Below are 14,673 nucleotides of genomic sequence, written 5' to 3'. Positions count from 1 at the left end.
GAACTTAATTACTGCCTTCTTGCATTGACACATCTCAAAGCAGTTTTTATAATAATTCCTTTGAACTCTAAAGATCGCTGTTACATTGACAAATGTGTACCAATTCCATGCACAGCAATGACCCCCAAACAGATATCAGATGAATGGCTGTCTGATTTTTTTGCTGATGATATTGAATGTCTGACCTGTCAAATAATGCAAGGGAATTTTTAACGAGCAATATAGGAAGCCTGGAGTCTGGTTGGTTCAAATGACAAGATGATTATCACAGGGTTCAGAATAACACCAATATGGTGTGATTCCATCTCTGTTCTAGTTGAGGTCAACTTAATGCCTGCCTGCTCCTCACCCTCCCCGATGGTAAAATCATGGCATGAAGCTGTGCTTCAGTGACCCTCGAACTACTGAGGATGCTAATGAAACAAGAGAAGTTCATATTTTGTTTCACCAAGCAGACATATACCTGCATAATGAGGGACCTCAGATCAATTCCAGCCTTGGGTGACTGTGTGTTTTCACACCCTTCCCATGTCTGCTTGGGTTTCTTCCGGGTGTTCCGGTTTCCTTCCACAGTCCAAAGATGTGCAGGTTAGGTGGATTGGTCATGCTAAATAAGGGATTGTGAGGCTACGGTCAGGGGCTGGGTACGGGTAGGAAGTTCTTTGGAGGATCGATTACATATTTGGTGGGCCGAATAGCCTCAATCAGCGCTGAAAGGATTCTAGGAGACATGGCAGAATGTTGTGATAATGCAGGATGTAGGAATCCTTGTACATGGAATACAGAACGTTAGGGTATGGTTACAGCAAGTAATTATAAATACGAATGGATTGTTAACTTTATTGCAAGAGGGATGGAACACAAAAGAAGTCACATTACAACTACATAGGACATTGGTACCTTGAGTAGTTTGCACTGCTTAGATCTCCATATTTAAGGAGGAATGTAATTCCAAGGGAGGCAGTTCAGAGAGTGTTCATTAGATTGATTATTGGGATGAAGGCGATGCCTTATTAAGAAAGTTCAAGCAGGCTGGACATGGGCTGAAGTTTGAGCTTATCAAAACATGTTGGATTCTGAGGGAGCTTGATAGGCCAGATTTTGAAAGAATGTTTCCCATCGGAGGGAGTCCAGAATTTGAGGATCCAGTTTCGGAATAATGTGTCAGCCATCCAATACAGAGATGAAGAGGATATTTTTCTCAGAGAGTTGTGGATCTGTGAAATTATTTACTGCAGAAAGCTGTCCAGAATGGGTCATTGAGTATATTCAAAGGCCAGATGGGTTTTTAATCAGTAACTGAATCAAGAGTCATTGGGAATAAGGCAGGAAATAATAGTTAAGGATTTATCATGATCAGTCATGATGTCGTTGAATGCTGCAGCAGCGTTGATGGGCTGAATGGCCTACTTCTGCTCCTGTACCTTATTTATTGCCTTAGCAGGCTGGTGTCATTACCTAATCCTCCTTCCTCACCATCTCAACTGGAATTCTGGGCCTTGCTGCTCCACTGCTGATGGAAAACCTCAACACGGCATCATTCTTTCTTCTTATTCGCCTATGGGATGCAAATATCACTGGCTGACCAGCGTTTTATTGCCCAAGCTGTCCTTGAGAAAGTGGTCTGTGATTCGCCTCGCTGCAGGAAAGCCTATCACAATGAAGTGTACACAACAGGTCAATACAGTATGGGGCACTTGTCACTTCAATGGGATGGTGGTGACAAGCACCCCTTGATCAAAGATGCTCAGTGCGGATTTTATGGGAATGGACATTGAGAAGGCGGTACCCTGCCAGGGAGCTACACCCTTGCAATTTCTTCTGCCCTGGTGTTCCCCTTGCCTGGCAACCCACATCTTGCAAAACCACCCCTTCCTCCCAGATTACTATGCTCAGACATTACTTTCCCATGGCCTGGATCCTTCACAATTTCTGGGACGCCAGAGCCTGTCTTTTCGACAGGAATGTGGTCACTTCTCTCAAACAGCTGGGTACAAGGTGGGGTAGGGTAGGTTTGCAGTGAATGGCCAGCAGCTCTTGCTGAGCTGGACATCTACCGTGGGGTTTTCAGTCTTAGGGGGTGTTACCTGACTTGCACACGGTTGCAAAGAAGTAGCCCTGGTCTATCGCTGGCAGGTGAGACCCTTGACACAGTAATACAACTCTGCCCAAATAATAGAGGTGGGGGGGGGAACTGTGACTCAGTGGTTAGCACCGCTGCCTCACAGTGCAAAGGAGCCAGATTCAGTTACAGCCTCCGAAGACTGTCTGTGTGTGCAGTTTGCACAATGCTCCCATGTTCACCAGGTTCTACGGTTTCCTCCCACAATCCAACAATGTGCAGTTTGGACAGATTGGCCGTGCTATGCAGGGATATGCAGGTTAGGTGGATTTGCGATGATTGTGGTGTCGCGGGAACAGGGTGAGGAGATGCATCCGGGTGGGATGCTGTTCAGAGGGTCAGTCCAGACTTAATGCACCGAAAGGCCTCTTTCCACACTGTAGGGATTCTGTGATTCTGTTTCTCCCAAACTGCCTTCCATCACCAACCCAACAGGGGGAGCCCCACCTCAAGAGGAGAACTTCATCCCTGAAGTTTTCCAAGAGTTTCAAGTCACTCCTTTCAACAGCAGAGGGAGTCTGAACCCAGTAATAACACCTTCTTCCACACATCAGTGTATGCACTATCTGTATTTAATATATTTACCTCTGATGCAAACCTATTATTGTCTATGACTTACATAAATTATTTTGTTGGTGTACTTAGCTTGAATTTCATAAATAATATATATGTAAAATGGGACTTTATGCCCTTTTCTTTCCATCTCTCTCTGTCTTTCTTGTTTGTGGAATGATTGAAAGTTGATTACCTCAAGATGTGGTGCATTGCTTTGAACCTAGAGCAGTTAGGGAAAACCTCCAGAGAAGAATTACTCAGAATTGAGCAGTAAATAATACAGGACAGTCCATGGCAGCAAGGAGAGATGCAGGGCTAAAGTTGCCAATTTATGCTGGATCTATTGTCGAAGGCTTCATTTCAGGGCCTGTTGGTTTTAGCTTCTCTCCCAGGCCAAAAAGCTTTCTCCTCCCTAAACCTAACATATTCCAAACTAATAAATGAAAGATTCTGAAGAAAATGAAAGACAACTTAAAGAAATCCGAGCACTTTTTAAAGCCGCAATGAATTTTCTGCCAGGTCGGAATTTTCTCGAAAGTTGCTCATGTCATTTAACATTATTCCTGGAGTTCCCCAGGCAATCCTGGAGGCTTGGCTACCAGATATGAGTGTCATGTCAGTTGTCACAGTGGCATACTGACTCAAAACCAAAATCTGAAAAACATGCCCCTCCCCCACACACACAATTAGTAGAATTTTGAATACAGACTTGCTCCACCAAATCCCTAGCTCTGCCAGATGCACTTGAAAAATTGGTCACCTCAGAAAAGATAACTGACCACGACTAAAATAAGCCAACAACCTTGTGAAATTCAGAAAGGGATTGCACTGGAAGATTCCATTCTCAAAGATAAGTGCCCTGACAGGCCCGAAACGTCAGCTTTTGTGCTCCTGAGATGCTGCTTGGCCTGCTGTGTTCGTCCAGCTTCACACTTTGTTATCTCGGATTCTCCAGCATCGGCAGTTCCCATTATCTCTGTCTTGACCATTGTGTTGGAGCAGAGACAGATTGTGAGCTCGTTCCCAAATTTTTTTCTATTCATTCACGGGATGAGGGTGTCATTTATTGCCCTTCCCAGAGGACAGTTAAGAGTCAACCATTCTTAAACTCTTGGAAAATTCAGGAATGAAGTGCTCCTCCTGAGGCTGGGCTCTCCCTATTGGGTTTAAGATTAGATTCCCTACAGGCCCTTCGGTCCAACAAGTCCACTCCGCCCCTGGAAGCATCCCACCCAGACCCATCCCCCTATAACTCACACACCCCTGAACACTACGGGCAATCTTAGCATGGCCGATCCACCTAGCCTGCACATCTTTGGATTGTGGGAGGAAATCGGAGCACCCAGAGGAAACCCACGCAAACACGGGGAGAATGCGCAAACAGGCAGTCGCCCGAGGCTGGAATCGAACCTGGGTCCCTTGCACTGTGAGGCTGCAGTGCTAACCACTGACCCACCATGCCGCCTGGTGGAATCCAGTTTGGTTGAAGGTGGAAGGCAGTTTGGAAAAACAGAATCACAGAATCCCTACAGTGTGGAAAGAGGCCTTTCGGTGCATTGAGTCTGGACTGACCCTCCAAACAGCATCCCATGCAGATGCATCTCCTCACCTTATTTCCCATGGCTAATCCGCCTCGCCTACACATCCCTATGGGATAATTTAGTATGGCCAATCTGACCAAACTCAGTGTGTGTCTGGAGTCACATATATGTCAGTCTAGGTAGGATTGACAGTTTCCTTCCTTAAAGGACGTTAATGAGCCATATAGATTTTTTTCAATAACCAATAAGGGATCCATAATCACCATTAGAATCTTACTTCCAGATTATTATTGAATTTACATCCCACCATATGCCTTGGCAAGATTCAAACTTGAGTCACGGTAACATCACCTGGGTCTTTAGATTAACAGTCCAGAGATAATACCACTGGGCCATCACGTCCCCCTACAAATCCCTACAGTCATACCACTGTCACTTAAGTAGCAGCCAGTTTCATGTGTCCACTACACCACCCCCAGTCTTCATGTACATATTAGTGCCAACCTCAGGCCTGCCTGAAATGCTTCCTGCTTCTTCACCAGAAGATAAAATGTTCTTGTCACAGCCCATTAACGATAAATTTTAATCTGACCACTAACACCATCACTAGCAGCAACGATCCATTTAAAAAAAGCACTGCAGCAATTCACCAAAGCTCTCTCAGTCTTTCAAATCCACAAGATCTGCCCTCCAGAGGGCTAAGGGCAGCATATACTTGGAAGGGCAATCACCTACAATTTCCCCTCCAAGCCACATACCAATGGTTGACGTGAAACTGTATCACTCTTCCATTGCCATTATTGCATCAACACCCTGGAATTCCCTACAAAGCTGCCTGTGCACTCCACATCTCAACGGCTATAGTCATTCAAGAAGACAGCTCACCACTAACTACTTCAGGGCAGTTAAGGATGGGCATTAAGTGCTGGCCAAGCCACTGGTGCCCACAGACCACCTACAAGTAAAAGAAAACTGTGGTAAACAAATGGTGGTGTAATCAGTGCATTTTTATTGGAACAAAATTGCAAGGTGGAAAAGCTTTGAAACAATGAATTTTGAAAGTGTAAACAACTTCAGGAACTTGGTAGATGTGTATTTGACCAGTCCACTAAAGATAGACACGAATTTTAGGACCTTAAAGAGACGTCAAGAACAACTGGAGTGAGACATCAAACAGAAATGTGTAACTGTTCGGAAGTGAAATTGACCATATCAGCAATTGTTGTTATCCAAAATAAAAGCCATTTTGTACTTGACCTGGGAATTTTTCGCTGTTAACTTGGCAGCAAAAACAGCTAAGTTTCCTTTTCCAGCACTGATAGCTCAAATCTTAATGCAGTGAGCTCCTTTTGAGGGCTGGTCAGAATGAAAGATAAGCCCATCACAAAGTGGGGAGAGGGGTGCCTTTTGACTCAAATTAGAGGGTCATAGGAGTTATTAGTGCCTTGTTGGGTTCTTCTGGCACTTTGCATGTTCAAAGTTTGAATCTGTGGCTGCAGACATTTCTTCATTTCATTTGGTTGTTATTATACGCAACAAAATTGATTTCTGTAGTCCATCTAAGTGTTTCGTCAGGATCTACACATGGTTCTGATGAGAAAAGAATGATTAGGGGTGCAGCTGCTTCAGGAGAAGATTCACCACCACCTACGTTCCCTCTGGCCTTCCCAGTCAATGCGCAGACCCCCAGTGATCCATGTGCCACTGTAACCAGAGAAGCTGGGAGTGAAGGTGTTGACATGGCCCTCGATGCACATGGACCCTCAGAATAGCTGCACAGCCAGAGGGAACATTAGCCATGCCCTCTTCAGCATGCCACTAAGCTTAAGCAGTAGAACTGGCCATGCCAGCATGGGCATTTCCCAAGAGCAAAGAAGGCGACAAACTCTCTGCTGTTGTCATTCAGAACGAAGGGCAGCATGATGGATCAATGGTTAGCACTGCTGCCTCACAGCACCAGGGACCCGGATTCAATTCTGGTCTTGGGCAACTGTCTGTATGGAATTTGTACATTCTCCCCGGATGCTCCAGTTTCCTCCCGCAGTGCAACGATGCACAGGTTAGGTAGATTGGCCATACTAAGTTGCCTGTAACGTTGAGAGATGTGCAGGTTGGGTGGGTTAGGCATAGCAAATGCAGGGTTATGGGGTTGTGGGTAGAATGCTGTTCAGAGGGTTGGTGTGGACTCAGCTGGCCTCTTTCCCCTCTGCACCAGGGATGTACACTCTAGGTGGATTAGCCATGCAAAACCACCCTGTAGAGTCTCAGAGATTTGCATTTAATTGTGGTAAATGCAGGGTTACAGGGATGTTCCTTGCTGCAGGACTAGATGAGCTGAATGCCCCCTTTTGCTTTCATGGCATAAATTAGGAGCTGGGTTTGGCACATCATGCCTCTCCACTATTCATTAAGATCATGGCTGATCTGATGTGCCCTCGACTCCATATTCCTGCCCACAACCCCTTTAACTTTTCTGTTAGTCAACAATCTATCTAGCACTGCCTTAAAATATTCAATGATGCTGCCTCCTCTGCCCTCCACGGAAAGGAGTTCCAAAGTTGCTTGACCCTCTGCACTGAAAATGTTTCTGTTTGTTGCCATCTCAAATGGAAGACCCTTTACTTTCAAACTGTGTCACCTCATGCTCGCCTGCAGTACACAGGGGTATGCTTTCAGCGTCTGTTCCATTCACTTTTATGATCCAGTGGCAGGACCGGGCTGTCAGGTGAAGTAAATCAGTCAATGTCATCCTGACATGTTGCGTCTCCCAGCAGCCATGCACTGAACAATCCTGTCTCACTATGGCAAGTGAAAGCTAGTATGGAGCTGGGCAACATTGCCCACTGCAGGAAGGTGGAGAGGGAATGAGATTGTGAACTCTCAAATCCCCACTCCCAAATCCCTATGAAAGTGAGTCAGTTCAGCTCAGTGCTAACTCACATTGTTTGACTAAATAAAATGATTGAGAGGAAGGGACCCCCCTCTCCCCCGGAGTTCGAATGTGAGTTCCTTTTTGGTTGGAAGCTTTGGGCAGCTGATCAGGCCTTTAGGCTAAAGAAATGCGTCAGAAAATGCATGTCCATTTTTCTGTTTATCTTTCTTTATTATTGTTCACCTTTCACCCTCATCTCACAAAAATGTCAATCACAGAAGATTTTGGTCGGGAAAAGCAAACGGCAGAAGGTCAGAGAGTTAAAGACATCAGTTCCAGTATTGCAAAGATCACATCCTCAAACTGAGTGATGGAATGTAATATTCACACTTCTGCCCCATTACTTTACGCTTGTGGGAATTAAAATTTTTATAACAGAAAACATGTAAAGAAATTCCGAACTTAACCTTTTTTGTTTACATTGGTACCCTTAATATTTCAGCTTAGAAATTGCTTTCTGTTGAAGTTAGTGGTTTGGTTGATTTGTTCGGTGTATGGCTTTCTTCAGTCTGCAATTATATTGCTCACAGAAATGCATTTGTTTTAAATATTCTTGTTTGCAAGTGTGGTTGTGAATGAGGAGAGGTAATGTCATTGAAGCTAGTCTCCTTAACAACAACTGGCAAACTTGGTGTTTGCCCAAGACTTCCCAAACTGTTTGTCCATCTGGTTCTCATCTGTACCCACATTCACAACCACATAACGGAGTGTGTCACTACATCATTGTAAAATGACAAATTACACTGTAACAGCTGGACATGGGGATGGAAAAGCTGCAATACAGAAGGAGGCTATTTGGCTTTCTGTACGAGAAGCTCACTAGTCCCAGTCCCCTGACCTTTATCCACAATCTTAAATTTTTCTTCTCTCTTCAGATAATTATCAGTTCCATGTTGAAAGCCACAACTGATTCCGCCTGCACTACACACTCAGATGGTGCATTCCAAAACCTAACCACTCACTAATGAAAATAGTTCTTCCTCAAGTTGCCCATGGTTCTCCAGCCATTCACCTTAAATCAGTGTCCCCGGTTCTCCAACCTTCCACCAATGGGAGCAGTTTCTCCCTATTGACACTGTGAAATTGACTCCATCAAATCTCCTGTCAACCTCCACTGAGGGGAATGGCCCCCAATACTAGTCTATCCTCATAACTGAAGTTCCTCAACCTGGAACCATGTTTGTAAATACTTCCTGCAATGTGAAAGTGCAGTGGAAATTAATGAACCATAGAATCACAGAGACCTACAGCACAGGAAAAGGCAATTCTGGCCTATTGTGTCTGCATTGATCGAAAACAACCACCACACTGTTCTGATCCCATTTTCCAGCGCTCGATGCCTTGCTGAACTTTGCACATTAGTGAGGTGCTGGAGGTTTTCTGAGCGTTGGTGTCATTGATGAGACCACATCTATTGCCCATGCACCCCCTCAGGTTCAACAAGATAGTAGTGGTCATTCTTAGCAGTTGTCTGAGTCATTTTCACAACAGGGTTGATTACTGTGGTCACTTCAGAGGGAATGGAAAGCCAACAATGTGTAGTGTGCGAGTGGAGGCTCATGTGGCCCAGACTGAGAAAAGTGATAGATCCCATTCGTATAAGTACATTGGTGAACCAGATGGGTTTTAATGACAGCTTTTCACAATCATTCCTTCCAGATGTTAGCGCAGATATCACTTGTTATCTTCAGTTCAGTTCCTCAACTTGAACTCATGACCACAAGTTACCAATCTAGTTCCATTAACCATAACTCTACATTTCAAAGGGTCACTTTTTAAAGCTAAACATCATGACAAGGGATTTATTCATTTTTCATAGAATCTTCCTTACAGTGTGGGAACAGGCCCTTTGGCCCAACAAGTCCATGCCAACCCTTCGAGCATCCCACCCAGACTCATCTTCCTGTAACCCACCTCATCTACACACCCCTGAACACTACAGGCATTTTAGCACGGCCCAATCCACCTAGCCTGCACATCTTTGGACTGTGGGAGGAAACTCATGCTGACTCGGGGAGAAGGTGCAGACTCCACACAGACAGTCACCCGAGGGTGGAATTGAACCCAGGTCCCTGGTGCTGTGAGGCAGCAGTGCTAACCACTGAGCCATTGTGCCACCCTTGAGATCACTTGAGATCTCTTGCAATGCACTTTCTGGGAAGGGATAGGCTGAAAAAAAAGCTTTTGTAAGTTTTATAAGATTTTATAAGTTGTTACTTTGCCTCTGTGAAAGGCATTTGTTCATTTCAGAGTGCGTTGGATCCAACTTCCAAAGCTTTACAGAAAATTGGAGTCTTTTTTAATCTTTATCCTGTCTCCTCAGTAGACTGGGAGCTGAGTTTGTGGCCTTACCTTGGCCCTCTGATGAGGAAGGAGAGGAGGAGCACCCAGCAACACTGGCAGGAATGAGGGTAGGCTTCTTCTCACCCAGATGCCTCTCTACAAATAGGAGGGATGAACATGGAGAAGGCAGATAACCCCATGCAGGGGGTACAGGCAGAGGACCTGCCTTGCTGGATGGAGAGGTTCCGAGATCCTCAACAACTCGTTGCTGACGTTTGCAGCCTCCTAGAAGATGGGGCACATGGGTCACTCATCAAGCTCACAACCATCTAAAATGTCTTCACCTACAGCTCCCTGCAAGGTGATATCTGCAGAGTGTTGGCGTGTTGCCTGCCATTGACTATCCCAAGTGATAAAGAGTGGTCTAGGCCCAGAACATCAGTTTTCCTGCTCCTCAGATGCTGCTTGGCCTGCTGTGTTCATCCAGCTTTACACCTTGTTATCTCTGATGGATATCAAGGTTGGCTGCTAGTGAATCCAGCCAGAGCGAGTCCTTGGATTTATCTCTGTGACTGGTTTCTCACTGCTACAGAGCAATTCATGGCATCGTGGATCTGGCAACCAGTTGTCCTGTAATTTAGGATCATCCTGCCATTTGATACATTGTCCCATATTTTATATTATGTTATTTTCAGAAAATGCCACTTGTCCCAACATTTTACAGGATTTCTTGGGGAGGGATCCAGGAAACTGTCAGGAGTCTACTGGCACTGCTGTCTTTGTTTCATGTGCACTCACATTCTCCTACCTGCACCTGCTTGCATGCCCCAATCCCCAGACTCTCACCTCCCGAACTCCCACATTCTCACCTCCTCCACCCTGCACTCCACCTCTCTCAACCTTCCCCAACATCTCACCAGCACCTCCCCCACCCCCAAACTCCCACCAGCACCTCCCCCACCCCCTCACTCCCACCAGCACCTCCTCCACCCCCACACTCCTACAAGCACCTACCCACCTCCACTCTCCCACCAGTACCTCCCCCACCCCCCCATTCCCACCAGCACCTCTCTACACCCACAAACTGACAAGCGCCTACCCCGCCTACCCCACCTCCACACTCCCACCAGTACCGCCTCCACCCCCCCACTCCCACCAGCACCTCCCCCACACCCACACTCCCACCATCACCTCTCCTACCTTCATACTCCCAGTACACATGAGCACAAGAGTAATTATTAACCAAGGAATGCTGTAGATGTGAGTTCATTTTACTGAACAGATTTACAGGTGCCATTGGGAATACATCAGCAAAGATGTTTAGGATGAAACTGGCATGCTGTGCCTTGAACCACATATAGCAGTAGAGAGGAGGGTCACTCTGCATCTTTGGAAGAGGAGGAGGGAGAAGAGACGAGGCAATAAGGGGAAGTATCGATGTGGTCCGAATGTCTGCAACTGTTCCCTTAGCTGCTAGGGATACCCAGGATGGGATCCAACTTGGGTACACTTCACCTAATCTGTGTCAGGGGAGCCATTTGGCACCTACTGTGTGTACCAACCAAGCCCTACCCAGACTTGAGCACCATGCAGCCATAACACCAATGATGCATCACAAAGCATGGATTAACCTATCTTGGCGAGTCTCCATCACTCCAGTAGAAGTTGCTCTTTTGCCTGTTTTACAATATTTCCATTCTGAAAGGGTTCCTTTAAACACAATACTTCGACAATCAGAAGTTGGTCAGAATCGTGTCTGCCTACTCTAATTGATCAAGCAAATGAAAATTGGAACAATTTTGCCGTGGTGCAAGCGAGACACCTGGAAAATTCTGCTAATCCAATTTCCGGTTCCTAACATGTTTGCTGGCCCCTCTCACTTCGAATGGACCCCAACTTGAACATTATCCCACAGGTGCGCTGCCTTTACTAAAGCTAACAGTGAATGGGCTGCTACTTTCTGCCATGGGCTTCTCATTCCTGGGATTTCTTATCTCTGCTGCTCCTCCTCTTCCACTATTGTGCAGATCCCACTGGGTTGCACAGTCCATCTGAAATAAAAACAGAGGCTGCTGGGGAAATTCATGGTCTGAGGAGAGATAAACAGAGTTAATGTTTCGAGTTCAATATGATTCATCTGCAGAATGTCAGCTCCATCTGAATTGAAAACTGCTCAGGTACATTGAGGCCAATCACACTTCGAGGCAGTCAGTATAGCTTCAGTGACTCCATCTCAAAAATGAATTCCTTTGGTGGTATAACCCTTTGGAGGCCGGAAGGAGCCCTGAGGTTGTGAAAGGTGCTGTATATGTGAAAGACTATTATCTGAAGACCAAGAATCCTCCCTTAGTCAACACTCTACAATAGACGAATTTGGTCATTCATTTGTGGAATCTTGCTATGTGCTTTTTTTCAGATTGTGAAGAAAATTTCTGATAAACTTCAAATCTCAGATGATTTAAGCCCATGCCATGCCTGAATTTTTGATGCAAATTTATACCTGTGCTTTCTTAGCCTAAGTGCAGGGAACTTACATTTTGCATCATTGATTAAGTTAAGTGAGAGTAGAAGAGGCTTCCAGAAGAGGTATCTTGGAAGCAAAAGATATTCACAAGAATCAAAATATCTCAGCATAAACCTGGTGTGTGTCAATAACATGCTAATTTCCTCTGGTAGAAAGCTACAATTCTTGACCTGTGCCATTATAACTGTCCCCTGTTGGACCTGTTTCTTCGTGAAAGTGCAGGCAGATTAAATTATCATGGGAGGGTAGTGGAAGAACGCTAAAGAATGGTGATTGTTTTTTGCATGAAAATCTCTCTAAAGCAAGTAGTTGTTTCAAAATGCAGACATGAGCAATTGGACACAGCTTCCATTAAAAGCTGCTGCCATCCTTCGGAAATTAATCTTATTCAGTAAGCAGAGCAGTAATCGTGTCTTCTTCCAGATAAATAGTCATATTAAAAAAGCAATAAACTATTGAAATTATTCCTTGTTTGAAAGGCTGTATATTTGCTAAGTGAAATATATGGGTAATAATGTCACCAATTATCTTGTCCAATACAAATTCCTTTTGCATATTAACCAGCCAATGGCTGTTTTGTCGTAATGGGCAGTACTTAATAAAATGACATCTGATGTGAGATTTATCAGAATTTGGTATTTTGTCAAATTTATTATAAATAATTATCCCTCTGAGAGTTTTCTTCATTTAATATCATTTAATCTTTTAAAGCCAACTACACCAGTCTCTTAAAACCATAAGTAATCAAACTGACATATTATTATGATAAAATATTGTGTTTATCTTGTTGGTTAAATTTATAGAGAGCAAGCCAGATTTTTCTTTAGTCCCCGTTTCTCATTTCCTGGATTATTATGAAAAACAATTCCTGATCATTTGAGTAGGTGTATTCCAGCCGCATTTCAGTACTCAGGCACCATTGAAGTTCTCTGGGGATGCTGTTGCTGAAAATATTCTTTTTCAGATGAGAAATTAAACTTGTTTTGGTGGATGTTCAAGTGGGCCAGAAGGGAGCAGATGCCAGGGTGGCACAGTGGCCTCAGTGTTCAGCACTGCTGCCTCACAGAGCCAGGGACCTGGGTTTGATTCTAGCCTCAGGTGACTGTCGGTGTGGTGTTTGCACATTCTCCCCCTGTCTGCATGGGTTGCCTGTGGGTGCTCCGATTTCCTCCCACAGTCCAAAAATGTTCAGGGTAGGTGGACTGGCCATGCTAAATTGCCCGTAGTGCCTGGGCATGTTTTGGCTAGGTGGGTCAGACGCAGGAAAATATAGGGGAATGGGGCTGGGTGGGATGCTCTTCAGAGGGGCAGTGTTGACTTGTTTGGCCAAATGATCTATTTCCACACTGCAGGGATTCTATGAAAAGATCCCAAGGTATTCCTTTGAAGAAGTGCAGCTGAGTTCTTCCTAGTGTCTGAGTTAATGTTTATCCCCTCTACTAATAACACATAAGATAAACTAATATAATCTAGTCATTAGTGTATTTCTAATTGGAAGAGCTTGCCAGGCAGAAATCAACAGACGCTTCTCTACGTAACTTCAGTGGCTACCTTCAAAATGAATTCCTTTGGTGGTATAACTCTTTGGTGGGGTAGGAGGTGCCCTGAGGTTGTGAAAGGTGTTGCATAAATGAACGACTATCATCTGGAGAGCAAGGATGCTCCCTAGGGCAACACTCTACAACAGAACAATTTGGTCATTTATTCATTTGTGGAAAGTTGCTATGTGCAAGTTGGTTACTGACTTTGCTTTCAAGCCAGTGTTGATAGTCACAGTGGTGGTTAATTTGGTATAACGTACCCCTCAGTGTGCACCCTTAGTCTTCAGCACCTGTCCATGCTGTCCTGGGGTTTCTTGGTCTTTGGGTAGAACATAGCAGAATGGGCACGGACCTTCTCTTACCAGAGGCTGGGAAGATAGAAGTTGGGGCAATCACAATCAATCATCTCATGCTCTGCTAGCCTAGTGGGCTGGTTACATCAGGTGATTGGCACCAAAAGCTCATTGTCCTGTGGTTTCACCCATCCTTTTTTAACCATATGGCGATCACTCCAGATATGTAAATCGCCCAGCGTTAGAAATTCTGATGGCCCTGGAACTGGACAGGAGCAGTACAGTTAGGGTATGCCAGGAACAGAGATGGGAGTAGGGCAAAGAAAACTACTCAATGCAGTTACAGTTTGATACATACGTATTGCCTAACTATTTTCGCACTCTCTAATAATGTTGCATTCCTGTTGTTTAATTATTTCTGAAACATGCCTCTGATTATACTCTTGTACACAGAAACCCGTGTAGAAAATGGGAAACACAAGCGGGAGAAGACCATTCAGCCCCTTGCTGCTCTGCTATTCAGGACTGACCTTCAACTTCAACATCAATTTCCCATAATATTCCCGAATGTACAAGTCTATCCATTTCTGACTTGATTATATTCAATGACTGATCCTCCATGGCCCTTTAGGACTGAGTATTCCAAAGATTCGCAACCCTCTGCATGAGGAAATTGTTTCTTATCTCAGCCCTGAATGGTAAAGCATTTGTTTTGAGAGTGTGCCCCTCTCGTTCTAAACCCTCTCATAGCGGAAACATCCTTCATGCATCTACACTTTTAATGAGATATAAATATATATAAGTTTTGTCTTTGTTTATATATAAAACTTTAAGTAAAACATTATAAAATGTGTCCTGACACTGACTGATACAATCCTAGTT

At 44.6% G+C, this 14,673-nt stretch overlaps 1 protein-coding gene across 4 annotated transcripts in view; it reads left to right on the top strand.

The window, feature by feature from the left end:
• Nucleotides 1-14,673, top strand: part of LOC125467089 (uncharacterized) — an 84,929-nt gene that overhangs the window by 25,369 nt on the left and 44,887 nt on the right. The gene's annotated exons all lie outside the window — the stretch shown is intronic.

This window comes from Stegostoma tigrinum, chromosome 33 (genome assembly GCF_030684315.1).
Source record: "Stegostoma tigrinum isolate sSteTig4 chromosome 33, sSteTig4.hap1, whole genome shotgun sequence".
NCBI lineage: Eukaryota > Metazoa > Chordata > Chondrichthyes > Orectolobiformes > Stegostomatidae > Stegostoma > Stegostoma tigrinum.
Note: the sequence above shows the minus strand (reverse complement) of the source record. Positions and strands in the feature narration are given on the sequence as shown.